The following is a 17,163-nucleotide window of genomic DNA, read 5'->3' on the forward strand; positions in this document are numbered from 1 at the left end:
TTTGGCATCATAATCTTCGAACATGTTATAAACATGCAAACCGTGACATATGGTAATGTTTTGTAGTTGATTATTTGTGTTATGTGATATGTGTATGTAAATTAACTGTTTGTTTTGCAGAATTGTAAGAACATTGATGAAAACCTGATACCAATGGCAGACCTCTCGGATTTTCAAAGAGGCCAAATTGTTGGAGCCTGTTGCAGGCGCTAGTGTAACAGAAAGTGCCCGAATGCTTGGCGTGTCAAGAGGTACTGTCTCCAAAGTAATGACTACGTTTGAAAGAGAAGGAAAAACGTCAAAGCAAAGCACAGGTCCGGCCGAAAGTCGAAGTTGACTGAGAGAGACTGTCGGACTCTAAAGCGAAATGTGAGAGAGGATCGCAAGACCACGGCTCCGACAATCACTTCTGATCTCAATGAACACCTACAGAACCCAGTTTCCACGAAAACTGTTCGTCGGGAGCTGCACAAATCTGGATTCCACGGAAGAGCTGCAATTCGAAAACCGCTGCTATCAATGACAAATGTTTCCAAGCTTTTAGAGTGGTGTAGAAAACGCCAGAATTGGTCCCTCGAGCAGTGGAAACATATGCGAGCAGTGGAAACATATGATATTCTCAGACGAATCATCGTTTACCCTATTTCCGACCTCCGGCCGAGTGTACGTTTGGAGACAGCCGAAAGAAGCATTCCATCCAGATTGCCTTCTCCCAACCGTAAAACATGGCGGAGGTTCTGTGATGATCTGGGGTGCTATTCCGTGGAGATCCGCCGGGCCAATGATATCCCTTCATGGAAGAATTAACAGCCGCGATTATTTAGGCATTTTGGGTGACCAAGTGCATCCTATTGTTCAAGCACTGTTCCCGGAGGGGAACGCCATCTTTCAGGATGATAATGCACCAATTCATACAGCCAGAATCATTAAAGCATGGCACGAGGAACATTGTAATGAAGTTGAGCATCTCATCTGGCCCCCACAATCCCCAGACCTCAACATTATTGAGCATTTATGGTCGATTTTAGAGATTCAATTTAGACGTCGATTTCCTCCGCCATCGTCGCTCAAAGAACTGAAGGGTGTTTTAACTGAAGAATGGGCTACAATTCCTTTGGAAACAATTCACACCTTGTATGAATCCCTACCTCAGAGAATTGAGGCTGTAATCGCCGCAAAAGGTGGACCTACACCATATTAAACTAACTTTTGTTGATGTTTCCAGGAGTTTCCATTATTTTGTCCAACTCCTGTATGTCTCTGAAGAGCCCTGTGTGAATGGAGAGGTGTTCCATTCATTGTTAATGGGCCGCCAGAGATAGCTGATCGCTGCGATAGCTGATCGCTGCACTTGATTAGGCCTGTTTCACATTTCCGTTTTTTAACAGCAGTCCAAATCCGCCCGAATGTGAAAAAACGGCGTTGTTGCACAAACGGATGCCAACGGATCCTTTTTTTGACAGATCCGCTTTATCAGGTAGTGCTGGAAATTTAAATGAACACGAGTCTGGAGAGAGAGAGAGAGAGAGAGAGAGAGAGATCATTTTTCTGCAGCCAGAATTTGGGGTTAAATTTCTGGCTAGGAAATTCTTCCAGGCATGCTCAGTGTCAAAAAGCAGATCTGTTCCCGGATTCCGTCAATTAACGGTTGGCAACGGATCCGCCGCCCATAGGCGACCATTATAACGAATGGCGGATAGCAGCGGATCCGTTGCTATCCGCTATTTTGACGCAGACAAAAAACGTTTCATTGTCCATCCACTCAAGTCAGCGGACGCCAAAATTTTGGCGGATCCGTCAAAAAACGAATCCAACGGATGACCATCTGTCAAAATCTGCCGCTAATGCAATTCAATGGGAAAAAAAACAGATCCGCCCAAAAAAATGACGGATCCGTTTTTTTTGCAAAAGGGCGGATTTTGACTGATGGCAACAAACTGAATTTTATCAGTAGCAACCATCCCTTAAGTAGATGGGAGGAGGTGAGGGAGGAGGTGGAGTAAGAGCAGAGCATAATTGACCATCTGCTAGAATTTCGGTGGTTGGTCCAGCAGTGATTGGGAAGTTATCCCTTATGCAAAACTTTAGAATATCCCTTTAAGACTGATTTTGTACACAATCTTTAGGTTATAAAGCTTTATATGAGGAGTGCTAATGATTAATAAGCTCACATTAATTAAGTGAGAAGTTGCTGTGCTTGAAAGTACATTAATCTTGTCCAGATCCATATCCTGTGGCTTTGTGAGACGACCTGCTAGGCACTACATGCTACACCTTGTTAAGATACTACACCGTGATCTTTAAATTCTATAAGAAAATGTTAAGTGTATTAGCGGTCGATGTGAAAGGAAATGAAAGTGTCTTGAAAGCCTCACAGTGTCTTCATTAAGCTACTTTACATATTTTCCATATAAATTGCAGTTGTTTTTTTAGCAGCAATTTGTTTATTAGCGCAAAATGTGACATATTTACCTAGTATAATTGCATTGTAGAGAAACATAAAAGTTAATACACACATAAATAGCCGATATGTTTACGCATGAAAGAAGTATTTTGTATACTCTAATGGTGTTAGTGTGAAATAATCATTTGTCTAGGACATATTTTCCCTGATTAACTTAGAGAAAAACATAAACTTTGATTCCACTTGACACAAAGCCATTATTTTCCCGGCAAATGTTCAGTGTCAAAGATAAGGCATTAAAACTGTGATTTGTAAATTAAGTTTATCTGTTGAACTATACTTGCATTATACTTTATATTTTTTGTTTCTTCCCTTTCTTGAGCATCAGTAGCTCGAGGTCTGCAATATGTTGGTTACTTCTGAACAATGAATAGGTACTAAGAATATTTCAAATAATAAAGAGGTTTTCTGGCGCTAATGCATTAATAGTCTAATGTTAGGGTAAAGGCCAGTGTAAATGCACCTTTATTGTAAGTCATGTAACAAGGCTCATTAAAGGGTCAACTTTGACTTTTAGGATTGCGGCTTCCAACAGGTGGCAGTAGAGTTCAAGTCCATTTCCTCTCTTGAGAAGCAATTTTCATATTTAATTTCCAAGAGGAGCATTGCATGTCTTATAAGCCTTCTTACACTGACATGCCAAACATGTCTCTTTCCACAAGGATATACAGTATGTTACCACTTAGATTGCACTGCGTGTTGCGCAGTGTTAAATGTTCATTAACCAGCAACATGCGGTCATTTAATGGTCTGCTACACACGCTGGCCTGGTGTCCTATGCGCTAAACAATTAGTAATAGGTCATTCAGTGGCTTAAGGCTGCCACTGTTCTCGGCAGCACAAGTTTTGTTAATTCAGGATGATGTGCTGCCAAGAACTATGATAATTTTGGCTTCCTAAGGAAAAAATCATCAGTTATCATCAGTTTGTTTAGACTGCATGATTATCGTAGGAATGCTGGTTCATTAAAAATTGTGCAGTGTAACTTGATCTTAAGTCATCAATATGTACTCATTGGTGTGTGTGGGGGAGTTTAACCTCGAGAATCCCACTGTCAGCAGAATAAAGGGGGCTGATCACTAGATCTTAGTGGCCCCTTGCCTGATCTTCTGGTTCATCTCTGCATATTTTGCAGTTTGGCCCAATGCTCATGAATTTATTTTGTTCTCTTGAAATCAAGGAGCTCTTAGTGAAAAACCCCAACAGTTAAACATTGGTGGCTTATCCTACAGATACACTATTAGTGCTTTATTCGTGGAAACTCTTTTAAAATGTTAGGGCCTGATTCATGAAGGTGTTTTTACAAGTTTTCTGGACTAAACACCTCCAAATATTGTAACATTTTTAGGCAACTCAAATTTGTGCAAACATTTTGTGACTTTTACAGTTTTTTACACCAGTCTCAGCTAGCTTTGCAAAAATCCTGCCTGTATAATTAATCAAAATCCTTATATAACCCCGTGATTGTGCTGTTTGCTAACCGGGTCTGTCTTGTCTGATGGAAGTAGTTTCCGTCATCTCCACCCCTCCCCCGGTTGCTGCTCATCATCATTGAAGTGGATGACACCTCGTGCTTCATCCTCATTACTGTGAGATATCTCATGCCTGAGCAGACAAATCGCACCTTGGGCTTGCGCAGTATGCATTGTCCAACTGCGGGAAAAGCTGAAATGCATGCACACTTCTGCTTCTCAGCTTTGCCCGCAGTTGGGCAAAGCATACTGTGCAAGCACAAGACATGATTTGTCTGCTCAGGCATGAGATATCTTGCAGTGATGAGAAAGACACATGAGCTGTCATTACATCAAGGATGGCGAGCTACAGCCGGGGGAGGGGTGGAAAGGACCGAGGCCACACCCAACAGACCAGACAAATCCGATTAGCACACAGCGCAGGAGAAATCAAAAAGGTTTTGGGGGCTATACAGGGGGAGTCAGAGGGTTATTTATTGATTTAGGGAATGCAGCGCTAAGATGATATTTTTATCTGATATGTGACAAAACTGGTGACAGGTTCCATTTAAAAGTAAGTTCAGTTAGGTAGCAGGAAGAGCTAAAACTATACTAAATAGAGCAGGGAAGCAATCCTGCTGGGCATCGAATGTGCCAGCTAGTGAAGACAACAACACTCCCTCCAATGTCAGTGCCACTCTGGTATCTGTCAGCAGAGGCAGATAACAAAGGAACAGGACCAGGTCAGTGTAACTAATCAGCAAAGAAGGTGATTGAGGTGCAAATAAGGGACGTGGCTTGAATCACACCATTGGGAGGCATATTGAATGTATGCACCATCTCTAATATCTTTAAATACATGTAAGATTATCACAGGAAAGATGTATATCTTTGTACTGTGTTAGCCAGTAGATAGAAAAATATTCAGAGTTGAGAGTCCTCAGTGGTTGATACCTTTTAATGGCTAACTGAAAAGATGGTAACACATTGCAAGCTTTCGAGACTACTCAGGTCTCTTCATCATGCTTTAGTCAATGACTAATTAGTCTGATGAAGAGACCTGAGTAGTCTCGAAAGCTTGCAATAAGTTACCATCTTTTCAGTTAGCCATTAAAAGGTATCAACCACTGAGGACTCTCAATTCTGAATATTTTTCTGTAATATTGTCATAATTCATTTTCTATCCACTATATAGGCTGGAGGCAGGAGGAGTGGCAGGGAGGAGAAGACCCAGTGCACAGTCTGGCCCCCGTGCACCGAAATCTAATTAGCAGAAAACTTCAAATGATCAATAAAGAAGAACCACAGAGCGGATTTCTTTACTAAATCAATTTAATCTGTGTTACAAGCTTGCACAAGATTGATCTTACTATAGATCATTCATCCATCAAATGGTTGAGCCAAAGGCCGTTAAAAAAGACAAGAAGAAAAAAACCCCAACATCATTACTGCAATGTCTTTTCTGTACACTACAAAATTGTGCTGAAAGATCTCTAAATGAGAAAGATAGATATATAGATAGATAGATACATAGACAATAGATAGATAATAGATAGATAGATAATAGATAGATAGATAGATTCAGAACACATGACACATGCACAAAAACTGAACGGGTCAATAAGACCCTGTTCACACCACCCAAGAACTAAGACACAGAAACAGAACACAGCATGACAAACGTGCATAAATACTCTGTTGTAAAATATACGTAACTGTAAGTAGCAAGTGCTAGTAAAAGATGTTAGCAAAACCAGGGTATTTTGTTGATACTTTTTTTGCAAAAAAATGTACGCTAAGCCACTCCGCCGCGTCAAGGCATACCCTTCTCGGAGCAGTCCTATCTAATATATTTAAAAACCTGAACATGTGAATAATACCTTCATGAGCAGGGTTCAGAAAGGTGCTGCCCGGTGTGGGCTCGCTGGGCAAAATGGCTTTTTATGCATGTCCCAAAGGAGAGAGGCGGGGATCTCCCAAAGCTTGCATAAGCAAGTATTATTCACATGTTCAGGTTTTTAAATATATTAGATAGGACTGCTCCGAGAAGGGTATGCCTTGACGCGGCGGAGTGGCTTAGCGTACATTTTTTTGCAAAAAAACGTATCAACAAAATACCCTGGTTTTGCTAACATCTTTTACTAGCACTTGCTACTTACAGTTACGTATATTTTACAACAGAGTATTTATGCACGTTTGTCATACTGTGTTCTGTTTCTGTGTCTTAGATAGATAGGTAGTGCAGGTGCCAGCTTACAGATCCACTGACTCCTTGACTACAAGATACAAAATTCATTTAATGCCAAAAGTACGCAATATTTCTACTCCAACAGTGAACCTTTTGAAATGAATAAAATGATGCTACAATCATCTTTATGAAGAGTTATCCATCAACAAGCAATTTGCATTTATTACAAACAAAATAACAAATATACAGAATGCAAATATGTAATTCATACATGAAAATTATTAAAGTGCTACTGTGCTCAATATGTAGTGCATGATTATAAATATAAAATGCCGAGCATATATTGTATAATAAATGTGCAAACAGTGCTATCTTACATAATTACATTTATTATACATACAGGTGCTTTGACTACTCCTATTAATGACTCACCTCGTGAAAAACAGTCTATGAAATCCATAAACATGGAAGACACTATACTTGGCATTCAACTGTCATATTGCAAATGCAGACATATAAATTCAAACTGGAATGTTCAGGCCAACTAAGCTCACTGAGCGCATTAAAAAATTTGCACTGGTGCAGTGAGTATGGAGAGACAGGGAGCACCATCTTGGTCATGGTAATAACCCATATAACATCCATATAAACTGAATGTGCTGTCCCCTACTAATTATATAGTTAGTGTTGGAACTAACCCATACTATCCCATTGTTTCAATGACCGAACATGCCATAACTCAGGGATTGCACCCAGGGAAAAGCATGTAAGCCACAAACTAACATGCCTGTCATGTCTGTTATGCTGCATGACACCTGGAGCAGTGTGCACGCGCACCTTACCTCATGGCTGCATGCCATTGCTGTGTGTGTGCCCATCTCTGCTCATGCCTGCTGTGGTCCTCTCTATGGTCCTGGAGGACCGAATCCAGCAATCCTCTCTATGGTCCTGGAGGACCCAACTATGTGGTCCTCTCTATGGTCCTGGAGGACCTGACTATGTGATCCTCTCTATGGTTCTGGAGGATCTGACCCGGAAGTTCCCGGAAGTTCCCGGAAGTTTGGCATTAAATGAATTTTGTATCTTGTAGTCAAGGAGTCAGTGGATCTGTAAGCTGGCACCTGCACTACCTTGTCCTGACCCGGAAGTCAAGGTGCTAATGCCCTATATCAGATCTCCCCTTCCTATGGTCGGTGGTCGGGGCTTGAGTATTGTGTTGCTTCCCTGCTAGGCTGTTTGGTCTACTCGGTTGTTCACTGTATTCTGTGCCCCTGCACTCTGCCCTGTTGTGCTTCTTTGCACACGCTCTTTGCTTGTACTTCATCTAGTGTCCTGTCTTCGTCTGGTGTTTTGTACCTTGTCTCGTGTCCTGTATCTTGTCCCGTGTCCTGTATCTAGCCTTGTGTGCTTTCTCTGTGCTCTGTCTTATTGTGTTCCTTTAGCACCAGCTCTGCTTCTTTCCTACACTCTGTCCTATCATGCTCTCTTGCACAAGCATGTTTCTGTACTATGCCTCGCTGTACTGTCTGTATGCACCTTGGCCATGTACTCTTTCTTGAGCTTTATCTTTGTATTCTGACCTACTGTGCTCCTTTAGCACAAGCCCTGTCTTGTACTCTGTGCTTTGCTATATACCCGGCTCTGTGCTCTGGCATACGCTCCGCTTTTCCCTTGTACCCGGCTCTGTGCCACAGCATTCGTTCTGCTACCTGTCTGTACTCTGCTCTATGTCTCTGACCCGGCTCTAGGCTCTAGCATATGCTCCACTTTTCCTTTGTACCCTTTAGAAAGAAGAAAAAAGAAATGGGCCAAAAAATGGGGATCACCTGAGGCAGGATTTGAGTATCAAAAATTAACAATCTTTATTATGACACAAAAGACAAGCACATAAAAGTTAAAACCATTAAAATTCGTCACAAATGTGACATACAAAAATCATAGGTTCGTGATAGAACCAAAAACTCACAGCTGTAACACTCCACCACAATTAGTAAAGACCCAAAGAGATAACCTTAGAGCAATACAAATGGCATATCATAATAGGGACCCCCTGCAGGTTCCCTTGCTAATACAACCTAGTGCACATTAAATGTGCAAAAATAAGCACGTTAGCTCCTAGGTTACATTTCTTGCTAGAAATAAATGCACCATACCTACTAAATGAGTAGAAAAAGGGGCATGCATATAACCAAAATACTTTGTTCATATATAAATTCACTGGTCCTTAAACATGATTATACCAATTCAAATAAAAGATACATGAACATATATTCAGTTGCCGCTTAATATCACACCCTGACCACCTCAGTGATCTTGCAGGAATAAACAGTAGGTCTTAGGCCCTGTGCACACAGTGCAGATTCTGTGCAGTTCTGCAGCAGATTTAGCCCTGCAGAACCACAGCAGAAAAGCAGCAGAACTGCACGTGATGTACAGTACCATTTAAGGCTATGTAAAACAAAAAAGGCTGTGCACATGCTGCAGATTTTTCTGCGCAGATTTGGTGCAGAATAAAAGAAGCAGCATGTCGCTTCTTTTGTGCAGTTTTGCTGCAGTTTTCCACCTGCTCCATTATAGAAATCTGCAGGTGGAAACTGCAGGGGAAATCCGCACAAAAACTGCACTAAATCTGCGATAAATCTGCACTAAATCTGCACTAAAACTGCAGGTAAAACGCAGGTCATTTTACCTACAGATTTAGCAAAATCTACACGGAAAATTCCACAGCAGAATCCGCACCGTGTGCACATAGCCTAAAATAACTATTACAACATGTCCCGATCTATGAAGAAAGGCCTATATAAAAGGCGAGATCGAGGGGAAAAAATATGATTTTAACCTATCAACCCACCATATAATAGTACCCTTAGTCTTTTTAGGCACACTGAATCTGATATCAATTGCTAAAGTAACCCACTGCAAAATAAAGCATGGAACTTCTGATTAATATATGCCAGTGGCCATCAATAAGGTGGAGTGAAGCCTGAGAGAGCAGTGACCTGACGCGTGTCGCCACTAATTCTTCTGACGAAGCCACAATTAGTGGCGACACGCGTCGGGTCACTGCTCTCTCAGGCTTCACTCCACCTTATTGATGGCCACTGGCATATATTAATCAGAAGTTCCATGCTTTATTCTGCAGTGGGTTACTTTAGCAATTGATATCAGATTCAGTGTGCCTAAAAAGACTAAGGGTAACTATTATATGGTGGGTTGATAGGTAAGGCTGGTTTCACACTTGGGCTTTTTTGCGCTGTATTTTAGCACTAAAAAACGCATGCGCTTTTTTCCCCTATATTTTGCATGGGATGCGCTTATGTGCGCATACACATGCGTTTGTATGCATTTTTACGCACATGCGTTTTTTGTGGTGTGCGCTCGGGCGCACAAAATGCATCCTGTTGCATTTTTTGGGCGTCCGACTTGCCTCAAAAAAACGCATGCGCGCGAATGCGTTTTTTTACAGCTAGACACCCATTATAAGTCTACGGGTGCGCATATGTGCACATTGGCATGCTCATGTATGCGTTTTTTTGCGCATGCATTTTTTTGTTGACCATTGGTTAGACAATGGAAATTAGGGGTTTGAGTTAGAGTTAGGGTTAGTTAAGGAGGTTTAGGGTTAGGGTTAGGGTTAGTATGGTTTGGTTAGGGTTTAGGGATAGTTAGGGTTTAGGGTTAGGGTTTGGGTTAGGGTTAGTAGGGTTTGGTTAAGGGTTAGGGTTAGGGTTAGTATGGTTTGGTTAAGGGTTAGGGTTAGGGTCAGGGTTAGAGTTAGGGTATGGTTTGGTTAAGGGTTAGGGTTAGGGTATAGTTTGGTTAAGGGTTAGGGTTAGGGTTAGTAAAGTCATGGTTTGGGTTATTGTGAGGGGCCAACTAATGTTGGAAAAAAACGCAAACGCGGTAAAAACGCACTAAAAACGCATACAAACGCATAAAAACGCTGCGTTTTTTTCATGCATGCTCATAAAAATGCTTGAAAAAAACGCAGCATTTGTATGCGTTTGTATGCGTTTTTTCCATGCGTTTTTTTGCGGGAAAAACGCGCTGCAAAACAAAGCAAGTGTGAAAGTAGCCTTAAAATCATATTTTTTTCCCCTGGATCTCGCCTTTTATATAGGCCTTTCTTCATAGATAGGGACATGTTGTAATAGTTATTTTAGACCTACTGTTTATTCCTGCAAGATCACTGAGGTGGTCAGGGTGTGATATTAAGCGGAAACTTTAAGGACCAGTGCATTTATATATGAACAAAGTATTTTGGTTATATGCATGCCCCTTTTTCTACTCATTTAGTAGGTATGGTGCATTTATTTCTAGCAAGAAATGTAACCTAGGAGCTAACGTGCTTATTTTTGCTCATTTAATGTGCACTAGGTTGTATTAGCAAGTGAACCTGCAGGGGGTCCCTATTATGATATGCCATTTGTATTGCTCTAAGGTTATCTCTTTGGGTCTTTACTAATTGTGGTGGAGTGTTACAGCTGTGAGTTTTTGGTTCTATCACGAACCTATGATTTTTGTATGTCACATTTGTGACGAATTTTAATGGTTTTAACTTTTATGTGCTTGTCTTTTGTGTCATAATAAAGATTGTTAATTTTTGATACTCAAATCCTGCCTCAGGTGATCCCCATTTTTTGGCCCATTTCTTTTTTCTTCTTTCTAAAGTGTTGTATATCTATTTGGGTCGGGTACTGATCCCTGGTCAGTGGTGCCCCCATGTGTTTTTCTTTTTCCTTTGTACCCGACTCTGTGCTTCAGCCTACATTCCGCTCCTTGTTCTGTGCTTTACTTTGCCTTGTCTCTCTGCATTCCCTTTGCATGCGCCTGGCCTTCCATCGCCAGCCTGTTTGTGCCTCAGCCATCTCCTAGCACGCATTCCGCCTGGAACCCTGCCTTGGACCTTGGCGTGTCTCCTAACATGCACCATGTCTTGAACTCTGGTGTGCCTCCTTCCCTAAACCCTGGCTTGCCTGCCAGATGCCCGGAGCCTGCCGATCGCTGCCAGAGGTCCGGAGCCTGATGACTGCGGCCTGATGTCCGGAGCTGATGCCGGCAGCCTGATGTCCGGACCCTGTTGATCGTTTGTTGCCAGATGTCCGGAGTCCGATGCCATCTAGCCCTTGCCTGAACCAAGGCATGCCACCTAGCAAGTACCATGCTTTGCCCTCGCACACACCTTGCTGTGTATCAATTGTGCTCGTAATTATGTCTTGCACCTGATGTTACCCTGAGACCACGCATTAATGAAAATACCCTGAGACCACGCTTTGTCTTGTCTTGTATCATGCACGTTCCCTGTTGCCAGACACTCACACTCTTGTCTTCCTTGAGCCGGCCTTCTGGCTCCAGCACTCGTGGTGGCTCACCCCCTTGGTCTTGACCTTGACACTCCCTGTATAGGGGGTGGTTCCTCACAAGGTCAGCTCACCCTAGGTGGGTGGGTGCCATGACCCAGAGGGTCCACTCTAGAAATCAACTCAGCAGGAGCTGACTCTATCACACTGTTGTTTTGTTTTTACAGAGCCCCTGATTTTCTATTTGATACTCACAGTTTGAATGCTGCTGACTGCCATTATCAAGTCCTTGGATATCTTTTTGTATCCCTTTCCTTTTTTATACAGTTTATCCACCTTTTCCCATAGGTCCGTTGACAATTGTTTTGCTTTCCCCATGACTCACAATTCAGAAACGTTAGTGGCTGGATGAAAGATGCAAGAGTGTCTGGATTCCAGAAACTCACTTAGCTTTTATGCACACACACTGAATACAAGCAAACAGGTCACAGGTGAGGATGTTACCTTTTAACCTTAGTAGCCATTCAAACCCATTTGTGTTAACTTCTGTGCATGTTATCAGGCCAAAATCATCAGGGAATGTAAAATTTTGATCAGGGTCATTTGGATGTTTTGGGCTGTCATTATGATTTAAAAAGAGAAAACACAGTAGTTTAACAAAAAATAGCTTCACCCAACCACTAACCATGAGTGGAGAAAAAGTTTTGGTGTTATCGTTCATATTCTCTGAAAAAAAGCAAAAATTCTGCCAGGGTATGTAAACTTTTGATCACAGCTGTAGGTATGATCCAAGTTGATAATCCACTCCAATTCCATAATAAGTCATTATACAGCAGGTGAAAGAACTATTCAACAAGTTATCAATTTTCTAAGTAAATATATTTCTAAAGGTGCTATTGACATGAAATTCTCACCAGATGTAGGTAACAACTCATCCACTCATCCAATTCACATAGCCAAAGAAATAAAAACATAGATGTCCATAATTTAACTTATATGTAATAATGAGAAAGGACACAGGAAAAAGTATTGAAAGTGCTTAGTGAAATGTAAATAGCACTTTGTTCAAATGCCTTTTTGTTGGTGACCACTTCAAGATGCCTACCATATGGAGAAACTAGTCGTATGCATTGCTCAGGTGTGATTTTGGCCCATTTTTGCACACAAACACACTTCAGATCCTGAAGATTCTGCAGACTTCTTCTGTGAACTCTGAGCTTTAGTTCCTTCCATATATTTCTACTGGATTCAGGTCAGGTGATTGGCTGGGCCATTCTAAAAACTTTATTTTCTTTGTCTGAAATCAATTGATAGTTTCCTTTGCTGCATGTTTGGGATCATTGTATTGCTGAAATGTTCCCCCTCATTTCATCTTCATTACACTTGTAGATGGCAGCAGATTTTTTTTTTCAAGAAGGTCTCAGTACATTTGTCCATTCAACCTTACTTCAATTATATGAAGTTTGCCAGTGCTGTGTGCCGAAAAACTGCCCCGCACCAAGACGTTCCCACCTCCAAACTTCACTGTTGGTATGGTGTTTTTGTGGTGATATGTAGTGCCTTTCGGCTTCGAAACATGGTGTGTATTATGACATCCAAAGAGTTCAATTTTGGTCTCATCTAACCAGACCATATTCTTCCATTATTTGACAAGCTTGCCTAAATGCTGTTGGACAAACTTTAACCACACATGAACCTGCTTTTTGTTCAGCAATGGAGTCTTGCGTGGTTAGTGTGCATACAGGCCATGGAGGTTGATTGCACTACTTATTGCTTTCTTTGAAACACTTGTACATGCTGATTCCACGTCTTTCTGTAGCTCTCCACAGATGGTCCTTGGCTCTTAGACAACTCTTCTGATAATTCTTTTCACTCTTCTAAAATCTTGCAGGGAGCACCCGATTGTGGTCGGTTTATGGTGAAATTATGTTCTTTGTGCTTCCAGACTATGGCCTCCACAGTGCTTACCGGAACCTTCAGTAGTTTAGAAATTATTTTGTAACCAATGCCATCAGTATGTTTTATAACAATAAGGTTGCAAACATCTCACAATTGTTCACTGGTATTACCCATCATGAGATGTTTCATGTGTGGCACTTTGGTAATGGGACACCTTTTGATAGGCCATCAGTTGAATCACTGATTTTATTACCCACTAAGATGGCAGTATTGCTTTCTAATTACTGATAGATTTCAGCTCGTGCCATGTGTTTCCAAGGCTTTTGGCACCTCTCTATATTAGTTTAATACTTTTTACCTGTGTCCCTTCTCATAATTACACATAACTTAATTTATTGACATCTATGCTGTGATTTTTATATCCACTGTAGAGTCCATTGGGTCATCTAGAGTAGGTGAAATAAGTATTGAACACGTCACTAATTTTCTAAGTAAATATATTTGTAAAGGTGCTATTGATGTGAAATTGCATGCTCACCATGCAAGACTCCATTGCTGAACAAAAAGCATGTTCAAGTGTGTTTAAAGTATGTCCAAAAACATTTAGACAAGCCTGTCAAATAATGGGAGAATATAGCCTGGTCAGAAGGATTGTTGCCAACATCTGGTGGCGATTTCACGTCAATAGCACCTTTACAAATATATTTACTTAGAAAATTGGTGATGTGTTCAAAACTTATTTCACCTGCTCTAGATGACCCAATGGACTATGCAATGGATACAAAAAGTCTACACCCCTGTTAAAATTCCAGATTTTTGTCATGGAAAAAATCACATAAAAAAGATTTTTTTCACCTTTATTGTCACCAATAATCTGTACAAATCCATTGAGAAACAAAGTGAAGTATTTGGAGGGAGAATAAAGATATAATTAAATAAATAATATGGTTGGATAAATGTGAACACCCTCTTATAATTGTCAATGTGATTTTGTTTAGAATTCTATTTAAACACATGTTAAATTGTAGTCAGTACACAGGTACTATCATTTAAAGTGATTCCAATCAACCCCATATACAATTTAGCTTTTCTTGTAGGATTTTCCTAACAACTTAGTCCACTTTGTCCTGCACCCTTGTCACCTTAGTCTACTTTGTCCTGCACCCTTGTCACCTTAGTCCACTTTGTCCTGCATCCTTGGTAACTTAATCGACTTTGACACATATGCCGCCATGCCCATTTACTTCCATTATATATCAAATGGCTACTAATAATAAATCACTGAAATTGACCAACCTACTACTACCAGGTGTATAATAAAGAGTGTATATATTCACACAATGCTGTCAATTTCCATAACCTGCAAAAACTGGAAAATTTCTGTAGCGAAACCTAAGAACTTTGTGGTATTTGTGACAATAAATACAAATTTTATTGCACTGTACAAATATACCTCAAGAGTCATGTGTAATTAGTACTAGGGATAAAAGGCTAATATGTCCAGGATTACCAGTCCTGCATACCCTTCCGCTGTATGAACAATGCCCAGAGTTTCATGACAGATCTGAGTGCTAATTTCATCTCTGTTGGGTGTACTAATTTCTGTGAAGGCTGCGGGAGCAGGTACAGAGCAGTTAAATTAGTGCACCCCCTAGTATCTTGTAGTAGCAGGAAAAAGTAAAAACTGGGTCCAGACATTTGACCAGTTGAGATGTAAGAACACATTTGTACATGGATCCTCACAACATTTTGTAAGCCCATCTGGTACTTCTAAGTCATGCTGTATCACAAGTATTTTCTGCTAAAAGCATTACCGCAGTTGAAGACTCCGTGCCTGATGGGGTGCCCTACGGTGCATTAGATGGAACAGTAGAGATGCTTTGTTCTATTGTACAGGGTCCATGTATATAGCAATCTTGCGTTCTTCTTGATCTCTGAGTCGCAAAGCATTAATCTGTGATACAGAAGAACTGTTTTTTGGGTTCATATTTCATTCCTGGTTATTAGTTATCACCTTCTGTGCTCTACCAAGAGCAGTGCTATGGCTTTTACATTTCTGTGCAAATGTTAAAAATCTCTTCTGCGTCGTATTTTATTTCTTCAATACAAAAAGGGTGGGGGAACAAGAGGCGCAATAGTGCCCTATCACTAGTGACACTACAATGTGAGTGGTATAATGCAGTTCCACTCACCTATTCCAGTTGTGTGACCCACAACTGGCTTGAAGACATAACACAGTATCAGCTGCTGCAGGACTTCCACCGACCACTCCAACGTGGAAAAACTGAGGAAGGATCCCTGAGGAAGGTGCCAGGAAGGGCGCCGAAACGCGTAGGAAGGAATAAAGAAGTACTTTGTTACAACATCTTGCATCCCAGGTGATTTTGTGGACTCAGCAGCGCGGACTGTGGCACACCTTGCTTCCCATATTTTCTGGCAGTATTTTATTTCTTGTTCTACCAGGAAGCTGTTATTTTTCAACTCTAGAAGCTAAAAAGGCATAAGATTTCCTCTGTAAGAATCAATGTACTGTACCAAGCAGAACCCTATCACTACGTTGTTTGTGTTTCACAGTCTAATAGTTTAAGAATGTGTCCGGCATTCTGTTCTTTGAGCCGCTCCAACCCCCTGTGACAGAGATATAGAGAACAGAGTCCTCGACTTAGAGACCAGAAACAAACTATAATTGAATAAGAGTGAACAAATAAAAAATCATATTGCTTGTCATCTGTGCACATCATGCCAAAAGGAACAAGTCTATTACGGTCTTCACAATTGCTATTTTCCATCTTTTTCATTCTCCTTCTGGTCCCGTATTTCTTATTCAAGTCTTCAAACTCCGCATTAAAAAAAACACTGTCACCAAGTGCTTGAAATGTGTACTACTATGCTCAGCATTTTATGCAATCCATAAAATTGTGGGACTTGTCAGACAATTACTGAAGGGGATTTGTCAGTAACTGGAGTCCCACTGGCTGATGTTCTCCACAGCAAAGTCTCAGCATTTGCCTGTTCTTGGGAACATACTACACCTTCATTTACCATGAAGATAGCACTAACAAACAGGCAATTTATGCATGTGTGGCAGCTGTTAACAAGCCGCAAGACATGCTTCAGTGGGAACGCGAACATATTTTTCAAGCAAGCCGAAGACTAGTACTAGAGCATGCTCGGATAACACCTTATCCGAGCGTGTTCTCATCACTATTGACAGCATAAATCCTATTTTATTCATGTGCCTTGTGGGTCTGCCAGTCCTGAAGCTAAGGGGTTAATCCTGCTTGGGTTTAATCCTGTTGCCTGCATTGGGTAGGGCTGTTCACTATATAAACCCCTGAGAGGCAGTTCCCACGGGAGGTACTAGAAGGCGTGTACAAGCTCATGCCATCATACTACTTTATCACTGGCTTAAATGTAAAACTTGTGTGCTCATAAGTTCCCTCTAGATGTAGCTGCATGTAGAGAGAAATGCATCATTTAGCTCTATGCCCATACAGAATATACATTATTGGATATATCATGGCACATATTGTGAACTTTCTGTGCTCACAGTTTCAATAAAGAATAATAGTCTCTGAATTTTAAAGAAATTTATTTCAACTTTGAGCTATAATCAACATATGAAAATTATGAATGTTATCACCTATTTGGTACAATTGGTTATCCATTCACTTGAACATAATCCTACAAAATTCATGACTTTGTGCAAATGATCCTAGAACAATTTATATTGTTTTGAAGGCAATGGGCGGTTACATCAAATTCTTATTTTACAGATTTATATTTTGCATTTATTTTGCACTCAGTTTGCATTTTGTTAATTTATAAAAAGAAAATCCCATATATATATATATATATATA

This window comes from Dendrobates tinctorius, unplaced genomic scaffold (assembly GCF_039654945.1).
Source record: "Dendrobates tinctorius isolate UK_male_01 unplaced genomic scaffold, ASM3965494v1 ptg000004l, whole genome shotgun sequence".
In the NCBI taxonomy this organism is placed as follows: Eukaryota; Metazoa; Chordata; class Amphibia; order Anura; family Dendrobatidae; genus Dendrobates; species Dendrobates tinctorius.